Genomic DNA, 13,215 nt, shown 5'->3' with positions numbered 1-13,215 from the left:
CTTGGGTTAGAGGGGGGAGAAGAAGAGAAGGGCTAGGTCCTAAACATGCAAAGATGAGGGAAGAGAAATAAAACCACTTAGAGTTCCCCTCTTGAGATCATAAAGATGATCCAAGTTGCTCCATTCCTTTGGACTTAGCAAGCAATAAGCAAATAACTCAAGCAATCAAGAAAACAATCAAGCTCCTAGGAATCTTCCAATTGGCTTTTGTATCTCTTATCTTGGATGTTCGTGACAATGGTTCTTCTAATTGGCTCAAGTTAGGATCCCTAGCACACAAGAACACACAAATCAAAAAGTTCCATAATGCAATAGAAAGAATGGACAAGAGTGAGTTTAGAATTAGGATCCTTTCAATGTCATCTTCAAGATTAAGCATTCTAAAGGCATGAGGCCTAGTTGCTCTTTGACAATTTTTAGCACTCTAAAGGCATGAGGCCTAGTTGCTCTTCAAACTCCATTAGCATAGGTAAGGTCCTAAATCTAAGTCCTTTCTCCATTTGCATTGGGTTCACACAAACAAAACAAAACAAACACAATAATATATACACAATAATGTGCTCAAGTGAGCAAAAGGCAAATTGCATAAGCATAAACATGAGCTCAAGTGAGCAAAGGGCAAAGAAAAATGAATTAATGTGCAAGAAATTAAATTGCATTAAAGTAAATTGCAAGAATTAAATGCTTGAATTAAAAGTTAGTCATTAGTAATTAGTGTTAGTGTGCCATGAGGCAATTTAGTGCTATGTTAAGCAATCGTAAGTGGACTAATGTAGTAGTCACACCTATCTGATGTCGGTCAATAAAACTATAGGCAACAAACACAAGTTAGAGACCATGACTAGTAAGCCAAGCTCCTACAACTTGCCATGCCAAAAGAAAAGAAGAATGATCTTGTATGGATTTAGGTTTTTTGCTTGACCAAGAAGCAACTTATCCTTAATGCAAAGAAATTCACTTGATCTTTGATCAAGATGAATTTGATTTGAATCAAAGAAGGTTAAGCCCCTCATATGTCAAGGCTAACCACCAATCATTAACTCATTGATCAAAAAAGAAAAAAGAAGAAGAAGAAGAAGAAGAAGAAATGGAATGTACATAATTGAAATTCAAATGACATAAGCAAAATACATTGACCTAATATGAAATGAATCAACATAAATCAATGGTAAACAAAAGTGAGATGAAGCTTAGAGGTCAAGAAACAATAAAAATATTTTTGGTATTTTTTGGAATTAAAATAATACTTGAATTAAAATAAACAAATAAAGGTCAAACTTCAAATCCAATTCAAATCAACTTGGAAAAGTCCAATTGGATCATCACAAGTTCAACAAGGTCAAACAAGGTTTGACAATTTTTTTTGTCATTTTTTGAAAACAGAAACTAATTTTAAACAATTAAAAATGAAGAAAAAATAACATAATTGAACTAAAATCTCAAATAAATCTCAAATCAATTAAGAAGTTAATGAGAATATTTTTCGTAGATTCATCATCATTCAAAGATGTTAAGAAAATATTTTTGGAATTTTTGAATATTGGAAACTATTTTAAATGAATTAAAAATAACCAGAAAAGAGAAAATTCAAAAAAAAATATTAAATGGAGTCATAAAAAATATTAAAAATCATTTTTAGAAACTAGAATTTAAAAGGGAAATATTGCAATAGGTCCCATATTTTTATGATTAAAAATGAAGAAGTTATGAATTTTTAAAATAAAATGGAATTAAAGAAAATAAAATGAAATAATCAGAAATTAGAAAAATCATGGAGCGTCTGATCTTAATTCATTAAATGACATGGATCATCACAAGGCTGATAAGCGCGTGCGCATGGTGTACTTGAGTCAACAGCATCACACATGGCATTAAAACAGGTCAATCAAATGGAGCATTGATATTAGATCCTAGGGGCCAGATCCAAGGGCCAGGAACTCAGCCACGTGGGGACGGTGGTGGAAACCACCGTCTTCTCCGGTGAGCTTCACAGTTCCGGCCAAAAATTGCAGGTTCTCAAATCTTCACCAAAATGCACGATCTATATATCTTTAGAAAGCTCGGGTGATGTACATCACCCCTGTGACCATGGTTTCCACTCAAGATCTCTATGGAGAGAGAAATATGAGATGGAAATTTATGGTGTTCAATCTGAGTTTTCTCAATTCATGAAATTAAATGCATAGATTGATTGCCTCTCACATGAGGACTTCAGAGGTACCAACAAACACAAGAAATGATCAGTATCCAAGGAGTTTCGAATCAAAACAGTTTGAACAACAACCTTTGAAGTGCGGCTTTATAAGACTTGATCTACTCCAATTCTTTGATGCAGTGTGATCTTGAGGTGACAAAGAAGCTAGGCTAAGGAATTGAAGTTCAGAGATCAACCAATGAAGTTGAAATCTGAGCTTGAAAATTTGAGAGTAAAATCAAAATTCCTTTGAGTGAAGGTTAGGGATTCAATTGTGCAGCAGTTCAGGCGCCTTGAGGTTGGATTTTAAAGAGGAATGGAGCTTCTATTTATAGCCAAGCATGATGCAAGCAATGAAAAATCCGTGTGTGCATGAGCTTGGGTCCTCCATGCATGGGCCTGTACATGCGCATGTGAGGCCCAATCTCAATTGGTTTTGCATGTTGATGATGAAACAAATGAATTTGGACGTGTACATGGCAAGGCAATGTGGTGTGCAAGCAATTTAATCATGTTATGCATAATTGGAACCAAAACTTCTCCTCTTCGAAAATGCCCTTTGCCAAATTGAAACATAGCCATGTGGGTAATGGTTGGAAAGGTCTTGACATGAGGAACAAATGTTATGTTGGAAAAAATCCATTTGGATTTGGGAAATTATTGAAAACATACCATGAAGTTCAAGGTACAAAACATGTATATAGAAATTTTGCCAAAATGGACCAACTTCAAGCCCTTCTGTTTCAATGATGAAAGCCTCAAATGACAAAACCTTCAACATAAAAGTTGTAGATATTTTCAAGAAAATAAATTTTGACTTAAATTTTGCATCATTTGGATTTTTGATGAGAATGTTATGGGCACTTGAATTTGGACTTTTTCACATTTCAATGACTTTGGTCCAAAGTGACCTATAATGTTTTGTATTATCACATGTGTTTACTTTAGGATTATGAAATTTTGTCCAACATAAAAATTGAAGTAGACATATTAAACTTTCTAATTCACTTGATCCCACCTCAAAATCATAAAAAATGAAGGAGTTACGTCCTTGGGAAGTTGACCCAAAATTAGGGTTTCAGTCAAAATGACCTATAATTTTTTGAAATTAATGATGATCTTCCAAGCTTCAAATCAATTTTTGATTAACATGAAAGTTGTTCATATGGTTCTTAAGAAAACGTTTTCTCTTGGGGTCATCTTCATTTGAAAAACACATCAAAATTTAGGTCTCGGTGGATTTCAAAATAGTCAAATGAATTGACTGATCAACTTCTCAAGTCCAAACTTCAAATCTTAATGAATGGATGATGGAGGACACTCACATAAGTGCAAATATGCATGAAATTATGAATGAAAGAACTTCCCTTAATTGTATTTGATCATAGGTTGAAGTTGCTTCATGAGCAAGGCACAGTCAATGCACAGATGAATTAGGGTTTCCTTGGGAAATAATCCTCAAGCCCTTTGGGTTATCTTGATCAAATTGACAAATTGAGACATTTGGGAGGCAAATATGATGATTTAGAGCTTTGGGAACCATTGTCATGCTTGCTTTCACTTTCATCTGGCCATTCTTTGAGCATAGAGGCCTCCTAGGAGCCTTGGATCACATGATTGCTCAAGCTACAAAACAAACAAAGTTAGTGACATATTTTTTGTGCTTTTGGTTAGTAAACAAAATAAGAAAATCAATAATATACAATTCAAGCATGCTTGGTGGTCTCAAACTAACTCACACAAGTCCCAACCCAAGGGTTAAGGAGCCAAGATGATATGATCCTTAAGGCAAATGCAATGTGCAATGATATGATGCCATGAGGGATCTTAGGGTCAAAATTAGGGTCTTACACTCATGCCAAGTCTTGATTAATCCATCTTTGAAATCTCTTGGTTCAAAACCATAACTTAAGACAAACAAAGTAGAAAATCTCTTTGTATTTTCAATAGGTTAGTAATACAAAGATGCTAGATGTAATGCAAATGATTGAAATGATGTTGGCATATTAGGGTTAAAAATTAGGGTATGACAGTAATGATCCTACTCCGTCTCCAAACTTTGATTTCCCTGTGTTTAAAGCTGAGGAAGAGAATGATAATGAAGACGTGTCTGATAGGATATCCCGTTTGCTTGAGCACGAGGAAAGAGCCATTCATCCGTTTGAAGAGCAGATTGAACTAGTCAACTTGGGTTCCGATGATGATGTGAAGGAAGTCAAGATTGGGTATCGACTGTGTCTAGAGGCTAAGAAGGGGTTGGTTGATCTTCTCCGAGAATATTCTTATGTGTTTGCTTGGTCCTATCAAGATATGTCAGGTTTGGATTCTGATATTGTGGAGCATAGATTGTCGTTGAAGCCAGAATGCCCGTCGGTCAAGAAGAAATTGAGAAGAACTCATCCTGATATGGCAGTGAAGATTAAAGAGGAAGTACATAAGCCGATTGATGTTGGTTTCCTTGTTACCTCTGTACCCGCAATGGGTGGCCAATATTGTGCATGTTCCTAAGAAAGATGTAAAAGTCTGTATGTGTGTTGATTATTGAGATTTAAACAAAGTTTATCTGAAAGATGATTTTCCTCTACCACACATTGATATGTTGGTAGACAATACAGCTAAATTCAAAGTCTTTTCATTTATAGACAATTTTTTTGGTTATAATCAGATCAAGATGGCACCCGAAGATATGGAGAAGACCATATTTTTTACACCTTAGGGAACATTCTATTATCGAGTGATGCCTTTTGGTTTGAAGAATGCTGGTGCAACGTACAAGAGAGCTATGACCACTCTTTTCCATGATATGATGCATAAAGATTTTGAGGTCTATGTTGATGATATGATTGCTAAATCAAGGATTGGAGAAGAGCATGTTGAGCACTTGTTGAAGTTATTCCAGTGTTTGAGGAAGTATAAACTCCGCTTGAATCCCAATAAGTGTACTTTTGGTGTTCACACTGGTAAGCTGTTGGGCTTTATTGTTAGCAAGGAGGGTATTGAGGTTGATCCCTCCAAGGTCAAAGCAATACAAGAAATGCATGCGCCTAAAACTGAGAAGCAAGTCAGAGGTTTTCTTGGCCTCTTGAATTATATCACATATTACTGCCACATATGCGCTTATATTTAAGCTTCTTCGGAAATATCAGTCTTGTGATTGGGCCGAGGACTTCCAGAAAGATTTTGGCAGTATCAAAGAATATATGCTTGAGCCTCTGATTCAGTCTCTTCCTGTTAAAGGAAGACCATTGATCATGTATTTGATTGTGCTTAAAGAGAGTATGGGTTGTGCTCTTGGTCAGAAAGATGAATCTGGGAAGAAAGAATGTACAATTTACTACCTCAGTAAGAAGTTCATCGACTGTGAGACTCGGTATTCTATGCTTGAGAAGACATGTCGTGCTTTGGCTTTGGCTGCTAAGCGTCTGCGCTAGTATATGTTGAATCATACAACTTGGTTGATATCCAAAATGGATCCAATCAAATACATTTTTGAGAAACCTTCTTTAACTGGGAAGATCACCCGTTGGCGGATGTTGTTATCTTTGAATATCGATCTTAAAAAGCTATTAAAGGTAGTGTCTTGGTTGATCATTTGGCTCACCAACCTATTGAAAATTATCAATCAGTGTAGTATTATTTTCTCGACAAAGAGATTTTGTATTTGAAGATGAAAGATTGTGATGAACCACTGCTTGAAGAAGGGCCAGAACCCAGTTCCCGTTGGGGCACGGTATTTGATGGAGTTGTTAATTCGTATGGTAATGGCATTGGGACAGTGATTATTACTCCTTAAGGCACTCATTTTCCGGTTATAGCTAGATTGAACTTCAAATGTACAAACAATATGGCTCAGTATGAAGCTTGCATTATGGGGATTGAAGAAGCCATTGATCTCATAATTAACTATCTCGACATGTATGGAGATTAAGCCTTGGTTGTTAATCAGATCAAAGGTGAATGAGAGACGAATCAACCTGGTTTGATACCGTATAGAGATTATGTGAGGAGGATATCAACTTTCTTTACAAAGGTTGAGTTTCATCATATCCCTAGAGATGAAAACCGGATGGCATATGCTCTTGCAACGTTGGCTTCCATGATTGGGGTGAAGTTTTGGAATGAAGTTCCCAATCTAACTATGATGTGTCTTGATAGACCAACTCATGTTTTTGCTATTGAAGAGATTAAAGATGAAAAGACATGGTATTATGATATCAAATGTTTCCTCCAAAGTGAGATTTACCCGTCTGGGGCATCTTTGAAAGATAAGAAGACTTTGAGAAAATTAGTTGGTAACTTCTATCTGAATGGTGATGTGCTTTATAAGAGAAACTTCGATATGGTTTTGCTCAGATGCGTGGATAGACACGAAGCAGGCATGTTGATGACTGAAGTCCATGAAGGTTCCTTTGGTAACCATTCCAATGGCCATGCTATGGCAAAGAAGATGTTAAGAGCATATTACTATTGGCTGACAATGGAATCTAATTGTTGCAAGTTTGTGAAGAAATTCCATAAGTGTTAAATTTATGCAGACAAGATTCATGTTCCTCCGACACTTTTGAATGTCATTTCCTCTCCATGGCCCTTCTCCATGTGGGAATTGATATGATTGGCATGATTGAGCCAAAAGCATTAAACAGACACTGTTTCATTTTGGTGGTTATTGATTACTTCAGAAATTGGCTTAAAGAGGCATCGTCTGTGAATGTGATCAAGTAGGTTGTGGTCCGATTTACCAAGAATCGGATTATCTGTCGTTATGGTGTGCCAAGCAAGATCATTACCGATAATGGATCGAACTTGAATAATAATATGGTGGAAGCTCTTTGTAAAGACTTCAAGATTGCACATCATAATTCTTCTCCCTACAGACCCAAGATGAATGGGGATGTTGAAGCTACAAACAAGAACATCAAGAAGATCATTCAGAAGATGGTTGTGATGTACAAAGCTTGGCATGAGATGCTCCCATTTACTTTGCATGGGTATCGTACATCCGTCATCACTTCAACATGGGAAACCCCTTTCTCTCTTGTTTATGGCATGGAAGTTGTGCTCCTCGTAGAGGTTGAGATCCCATCATTGCGTGTTTTGATTGAAGCTGTAAGACCCCAATTTTGACCCTAATATCCCTCATGGCATCATAACATTTCATTTGCATAGCCTCAAGGATCATAAGCATCTTGGTTCCCTTTGCCTTTGGGTGGGATCTCTTGTGAGTGGTTTGAGATCACTAAGCATACTTGAATTGTATATTATTGCTTTTCTCATCTTTATTCACTAACCAAAAGCACAAAAATATGTCACTAACATCTTTTGTTTGTAGCTTGAGCAATCACAAGGTCCAAAGCTTCTAGGAGATCATGGGTGCAAAGATATGGCCAAGAGAAGATGAAGGCTCATGGAAATGGTTCCCAAAACTCTCATCCATCAAATATGCCTCCTTAGCATCTCAATTCATCATTTTGATCAAAGAAAGTCAAAGGGTTGGGGGTTTGTTCCTCAAGGAAACCCTAATTCATCTGATCACCCACAATGCCTTGCTAATGAAGCAACCACAGCCCATGGTCAAATACAATCAAGGGAAGTTCTCTAATTCATCATTTCATGCATATTTGAGCTTATTTGAGTGTCCTCAATCATCAATTCATCAAGATATGAGTTGTGGACTTGAAAAGTTAATCAGTCAATTCATCTGATTATTTTGAAATGCACTGAGACCTAACTTTTTATGTGTTGGTCAAATGGAGATGATCCCAAAAGAAAAAATGTTCTTAAGGACAATTATGAACAACTTTTATGTTCATAAAAAATTGATTTGAAGCTTGGAAGGTCATCTCCCATTCCAAGACATTATAGGTTATTTTGAATGAAACCCTAATTTTGGGTCAAATTCCCAAGAACATAACTCATTCATTTTTTATGATTTTGAGGTGGGATCAAATGCATTGGAAAGTTTAAGATGTCTACTTCAAATGTTATGTTGAACAAAATTTCAAAATCTCAAAATAAATACATGTGATAATGCAAAACATTATAGGTCACTTTGGACCAAATGCATTGAAAGGCAAAAAAGTCCAACTTCAAGTGCCCATAACTTCTTCATCAAAAATTCAAATGATGAAAAATGTAAGCCCATATTGATTGTATTGAAAAGATCTACAACTTTGATGTTGGAAGTTTTTTCATTTGAGGCTTGCACCACCAAAACAGAAGGGCTTGAAGTTGGTTCATTTTGACTAAATTCTCAAAGGCATGTTTTGCACTATGAACTTCGTGGCCTGTTTTCATAAACTTCCACACTTAAAATGAGTTTTTGCCCAACATAACATTTATTCATTATGTCAAGACCTTTCCAACCATTACCCACATGCATATGTTTGGATTTTCTAATTGACATTTTCGAAGAGATGAAGTTTTAGGCACAATTATGCAATTCATGATGAAACTTCATACACAAGCCATTGCCTTGCAAATCACACGTCCAAACCTTCTCCAAACAAGCTCAGCATCCATTTGCACCAGGTTTTAGGCCTCACATGCCCCTGTAAAGGCCCATGCATGGAGGACCCAATTCTCATGCACACGAATTCTTCATGACTTTGCATCAGCTCCATCTATAAATAGAAGGCATTGCTCTCTTCAAAACTCAACCTAAAGGCGCCTGAAATGCTGCAAGAGTGAATTCTCAACCATACCAAAGGAACTAAGTTCATATTTCTTCAAAAAAAATCAGATCTGAAATTCAATTGAATTTTGTTGAATCTTCAGATCTAAAGTTCCTAAACCTTCATCATCTGATACATTGAGGTTCTGTTTTGCAAAAGGAGCTAAGGAAAGGGACTCAAAGCCTCACAATTCAAAGGTGTGCATCAACTGGTTTTTTCTTCGAAACTCCTTATTCTTTGATTTGTTGGCCTTGATATTGTGTTGTCTGAAGTCCTCTCTATAGAGGCATCATTGCTATATGCTCAATTTTTGAAATCCATGAAGTTCAGCATGAACACCATATTTTTCTCCTTCTGATTTATCTTGCTATGGGGATCTATAAGAGAAACTAATGGTACAGGGGTGATGTACATCCCCCCAGCTTTAATTTGGTATATGGATCGTGAGTTTTGGTTAACTTTTGCAAACCTGCAACTCTGGCCGGAGCTGGTGTGCTCGCCGGAGAAGACGGTGGTGTACACCACCATCCACCATGCCAGATTGAATCTGGACCATTGGATGCGTTTCCCACGATCTAGTCCTGGCCCTTGTTATGTTTGACTCTATTTAATGCATGGTACCACGCGCTTGACTCATGTACATGGTAAGCGCGCACTTGAGAGCCTTCTGATCAGCCACGTCAATTAATGAGGCTTGATCAGATGCTCGTGGTTTTTCCTGATTTTTATAATTTCCATTTTATTTCTTTTATTTCATTTAACTTCAAAAATTCATAACTCTCTCATTTTTAATCCAAAAAATATGGGACCAATTGCATTATTTCTATGAAAAATATTCTCATCAATTTTTTAATTTATTTGAGATTTATTTGAGATTTTAGTTCAATTAGGTTATTTTTATTCATTTTTTAATTGATTAAAAATAGTTTCTGACTTTTAAAAATGCTGAAATTTTTTGTCAAACTTTGTTTGACCTTGTTGAACTTAAGATAAATCACTTGGACTTTTCAAAGTTGATTTGAAGTGATTTTGAAGTTTGACCTTTCTTTAATATTTTAATTCAAGTTTATTTTGAATATTAAAAATGCCAAAAATATTTTGTTCATTTCTTCACTTCCAATCTTCATCTCACTTCTGTTTTTGATTGTTTGACCATGATCCTCAATGTCATTGGTCAACACTTGTTGATTGGTACATTCTATTTCATTTAATGCTCTTTATTCTTTTTATTTCCATTTCCATTATTCATCTCCTTCTTCTTTTTCTTTTCCTTTTGATCAATGAGTTAAATGTTGATAAGTTAGTATTGATTATGAAGGTTTAATCTTCCTCAATCCAATCTAATTCATCTTGATCAAATGATCTAATGAATAGCTTTGTATTAAGGATAGGTTGCTTGCTAAATCATACAAAAGGCTTAAACCAATACAAGATCAATTCTCCTCTTCTTTTTGGCATGTCAAGTTGTTGGAACTTGGTTCACTAATCAAGACTTCTCACTTGTTTTGTTGCCTACATTATTATTGACCGGCCTCAGATAGTTGTGACTTCTACATAAGTCCAATTACGATTGCTTAACATATCGCTAAATTTGCCTTATGGCACACTAACTACTAACATTAACCATTAACCATTAACCATTAACCTTTACTTCTTGCACTTTACTTTTATGCAATTTACTATTCTTGTACATATTATTCATTTGCTTTTCTCTTTGCTCATTGGAGCACATGTTTATGTTAATGTAATTTGCCTTTTGCTCACTTGAGCATATAATTTTGTATATACTTTTGTGCTTGTGTTTTGTTTGATTGTTGTTGACCACAATGCAAAGACTTGGACAAAATGGACTTAGACTTTAGGACTTTCCCTATGCAAATTTGGAGTCAAAGAGCAACTAGGCATTGGGCCTTTAGAGTGCTATAAAAGTCAAAGAGCAACTAGGCATTGGACCTTTAGAATGCTTAATGTTGAAGATAACCTTGAAAGGACCAACTTCTAAACTCTTCTTGTCCATTCCTTGTTTGTTTTTCTAGAGTCTTTTAATGTGTGTGTTCTTGTGCTAGGGATTCCAACTTGATCCAAATTGAGGAACCATTTCCATGAGCTTCTAATAGAGAGGGACCTAAGATACATTGAGGAGCTTTCCAAGAGTTCATTTGTTTGTTGATTGCTTGAGTTTATGCTTATGTGATTGCTTATTCCAAAGGACGGGAGCTACTTGGATCATCAATATGATCTCAAGAGAGGAACTCCATTTGTGGTCTTGTTTTCTTATCCCTTATCTCTTGTATGATTAGGACTTTAGCCATTCTTCTTCTTCCCTCCACTCTAACCCAAGCCAAAGCTTTTGTGCAAACATTTAACACTTGTTTTCAAACATTAGAAACCTAAGTCTTATGTTTTTGATTTTCAAACTTGCTTTTCATAACACTCATTTTGAATTGAACTCTTAAATCAACTTTGACCATATTTTGTACATACTTTTCATTGGTAAATACCACCCATTCAAATGTTCTTTTTGTGGTTTCAATGGCCACTTTCTTAAGCAAACTTTTCATAACCTTTAGCTATTAGGTTTGGGTTATCCTTGAGGTAGATGGAATACTCCCCTATATCCTTAGTGATGGACAATGAGTCTTCCATGCTTATTATAGGGTTAACCCCTCACTAGCATGTTGAAGCTATCCTCACATGGTGGATTTGTGGTTTTTGGGTAGAGTTTTCTCCCTTGGAAAGCAAAAGACCTTAAGGCTTTTGGACCAATCAATTCACCAACTCATTTTGAGATTTTTACCCCGAACTACGAGGTTTTGATCCTAATCTTTTTAAAGATGGTACGTAGGCAATGGGTTTATCCATCCAAACACAAAATGTAAATAAACTTGTATATTCTCTTCTCATCTCTTCAATCATGTTTGCACAAATAAATTTTCACAAAACACCAACCTTACAACAAATGTGAAAAGGGCTCCCTAGGAGTACCTAGGATGTTTTGGTTCTTAAAACCTTCCCATTGCATAACCAACCCCCTTACCCCGATCTCTGACATTTTTACTAGTTTTTGATTCGATAAAACTTTTAGGTTTTTGTTCGCTTTCTAACCATTCCTTTGGATAAATAGAAGTGCGGTGGCAACTCAACTTGTATGATTTACCTTGGATTTAGTCAATATCTCTAATGGTAACGAATACCCCGCTACAGAAGCTAAGTTGACCGAGGCTGAATGGTGCCAGACCAGGTTTGATTAGTTAAATTTGATTGAAGAGAAAAGATTGACCTCCATATGTCATGGTCAGTTATATCAACATAGAATGAAGAAAGCTTTTGATAAGAAGGCCAAGCCTCGTGTGTTCTGAGAAGGTGACCTCATGCTCAAGAAGATTCTATCTTTCAAACTTGATGCTGGGGGCAAGTGTACTCTTAATTATGAAGGCCCATATGTTATTAAGAGAGCCTTTTTAGGTGATGCTTTGGTTCTTACAACTACGGATGGTGAAGAGTTCACTCATCCTATGAATGCCGATGTAGTCAAGAAATACTTCGCCTAAAAAAGAAAGGAAAAACTCGTTAAGTTGAAAACTCGAAAGGGCGGCTTAGGCAAAAATGAGCGTCTCGGTGGATTGAAAACCCAAAAGGGTGATCCATCCAAAAGTTAGAGACATCAAACAGAAAATTTTATCTCGCTAGATTGAGTACCCCACCATGGGGAAATCTACGCAAAAATTAGGGATTATGGCAAGTAATTGCATCCGGCTGGTCCTGATCTTTGAAACAATTTTGAATAGTCATTTGGTTCTGATTTATCATTCTCAGCCGAAGACAGGAACACATTGGATTTCAAAGTTGGTTGGGAGAGTAGTGTACATTTTATTCAATGTAGCCTTTTTCCACGTAAATTACCATGTTCAAACTTTGTAAAGATCCATGGAGTCCCGCCATTTACGGACTACCATTCTATTAAATAAAGTTGAGCTTTTATCCAATTGTTTCTTATTCTTATTTGTTTCTATTTTAGAATTGAATTTGTATGATGATAATTTTGAAATAAATAAATCAATGAACAATTATTTTTCTTAAATAATAAGGTGTTTACTTTTAAAACAATCGCTTTCAAAAAGGATTGTCAACAACAATCTAAGAAAGGTAAGTCTTGATGTGTGAAGCATTGTTGGTCTTCCCCGAGCAATTATTTGGCAACTTTACCTCCAAAACAGTTCGTCGTTCATCCTCAGCATGGTTGATAAGTTGCTCCCCAAACAATTTGTCATTCCCAGTAGAGTTGGTGGGTTGACCCCCAAGTTGTTCATCATTTATCTCTAGTAAAGCTGATGTGTTATTCTCTTTGTG

The sequence above is a fragment of the Lathyrus oleraceus genome, chromosome 1, assembly GCF_024323335.1.
Source record: "Lathyrus oleraceus cultivar Zhongwan6 chromosome 1, CAAS_Psat_ZW6_1.0, whole genome shotgun sequence".
Taxonomy (NCBI): Eukaryota; Viridiplantae; Streptophyta; class Magnoliopsida; order Fabales; family Fabaceae; genus Lathyrus; species Lathyrus oleraceus.
Note: the sequence above shows the minus strand (reverse complement) of the source record.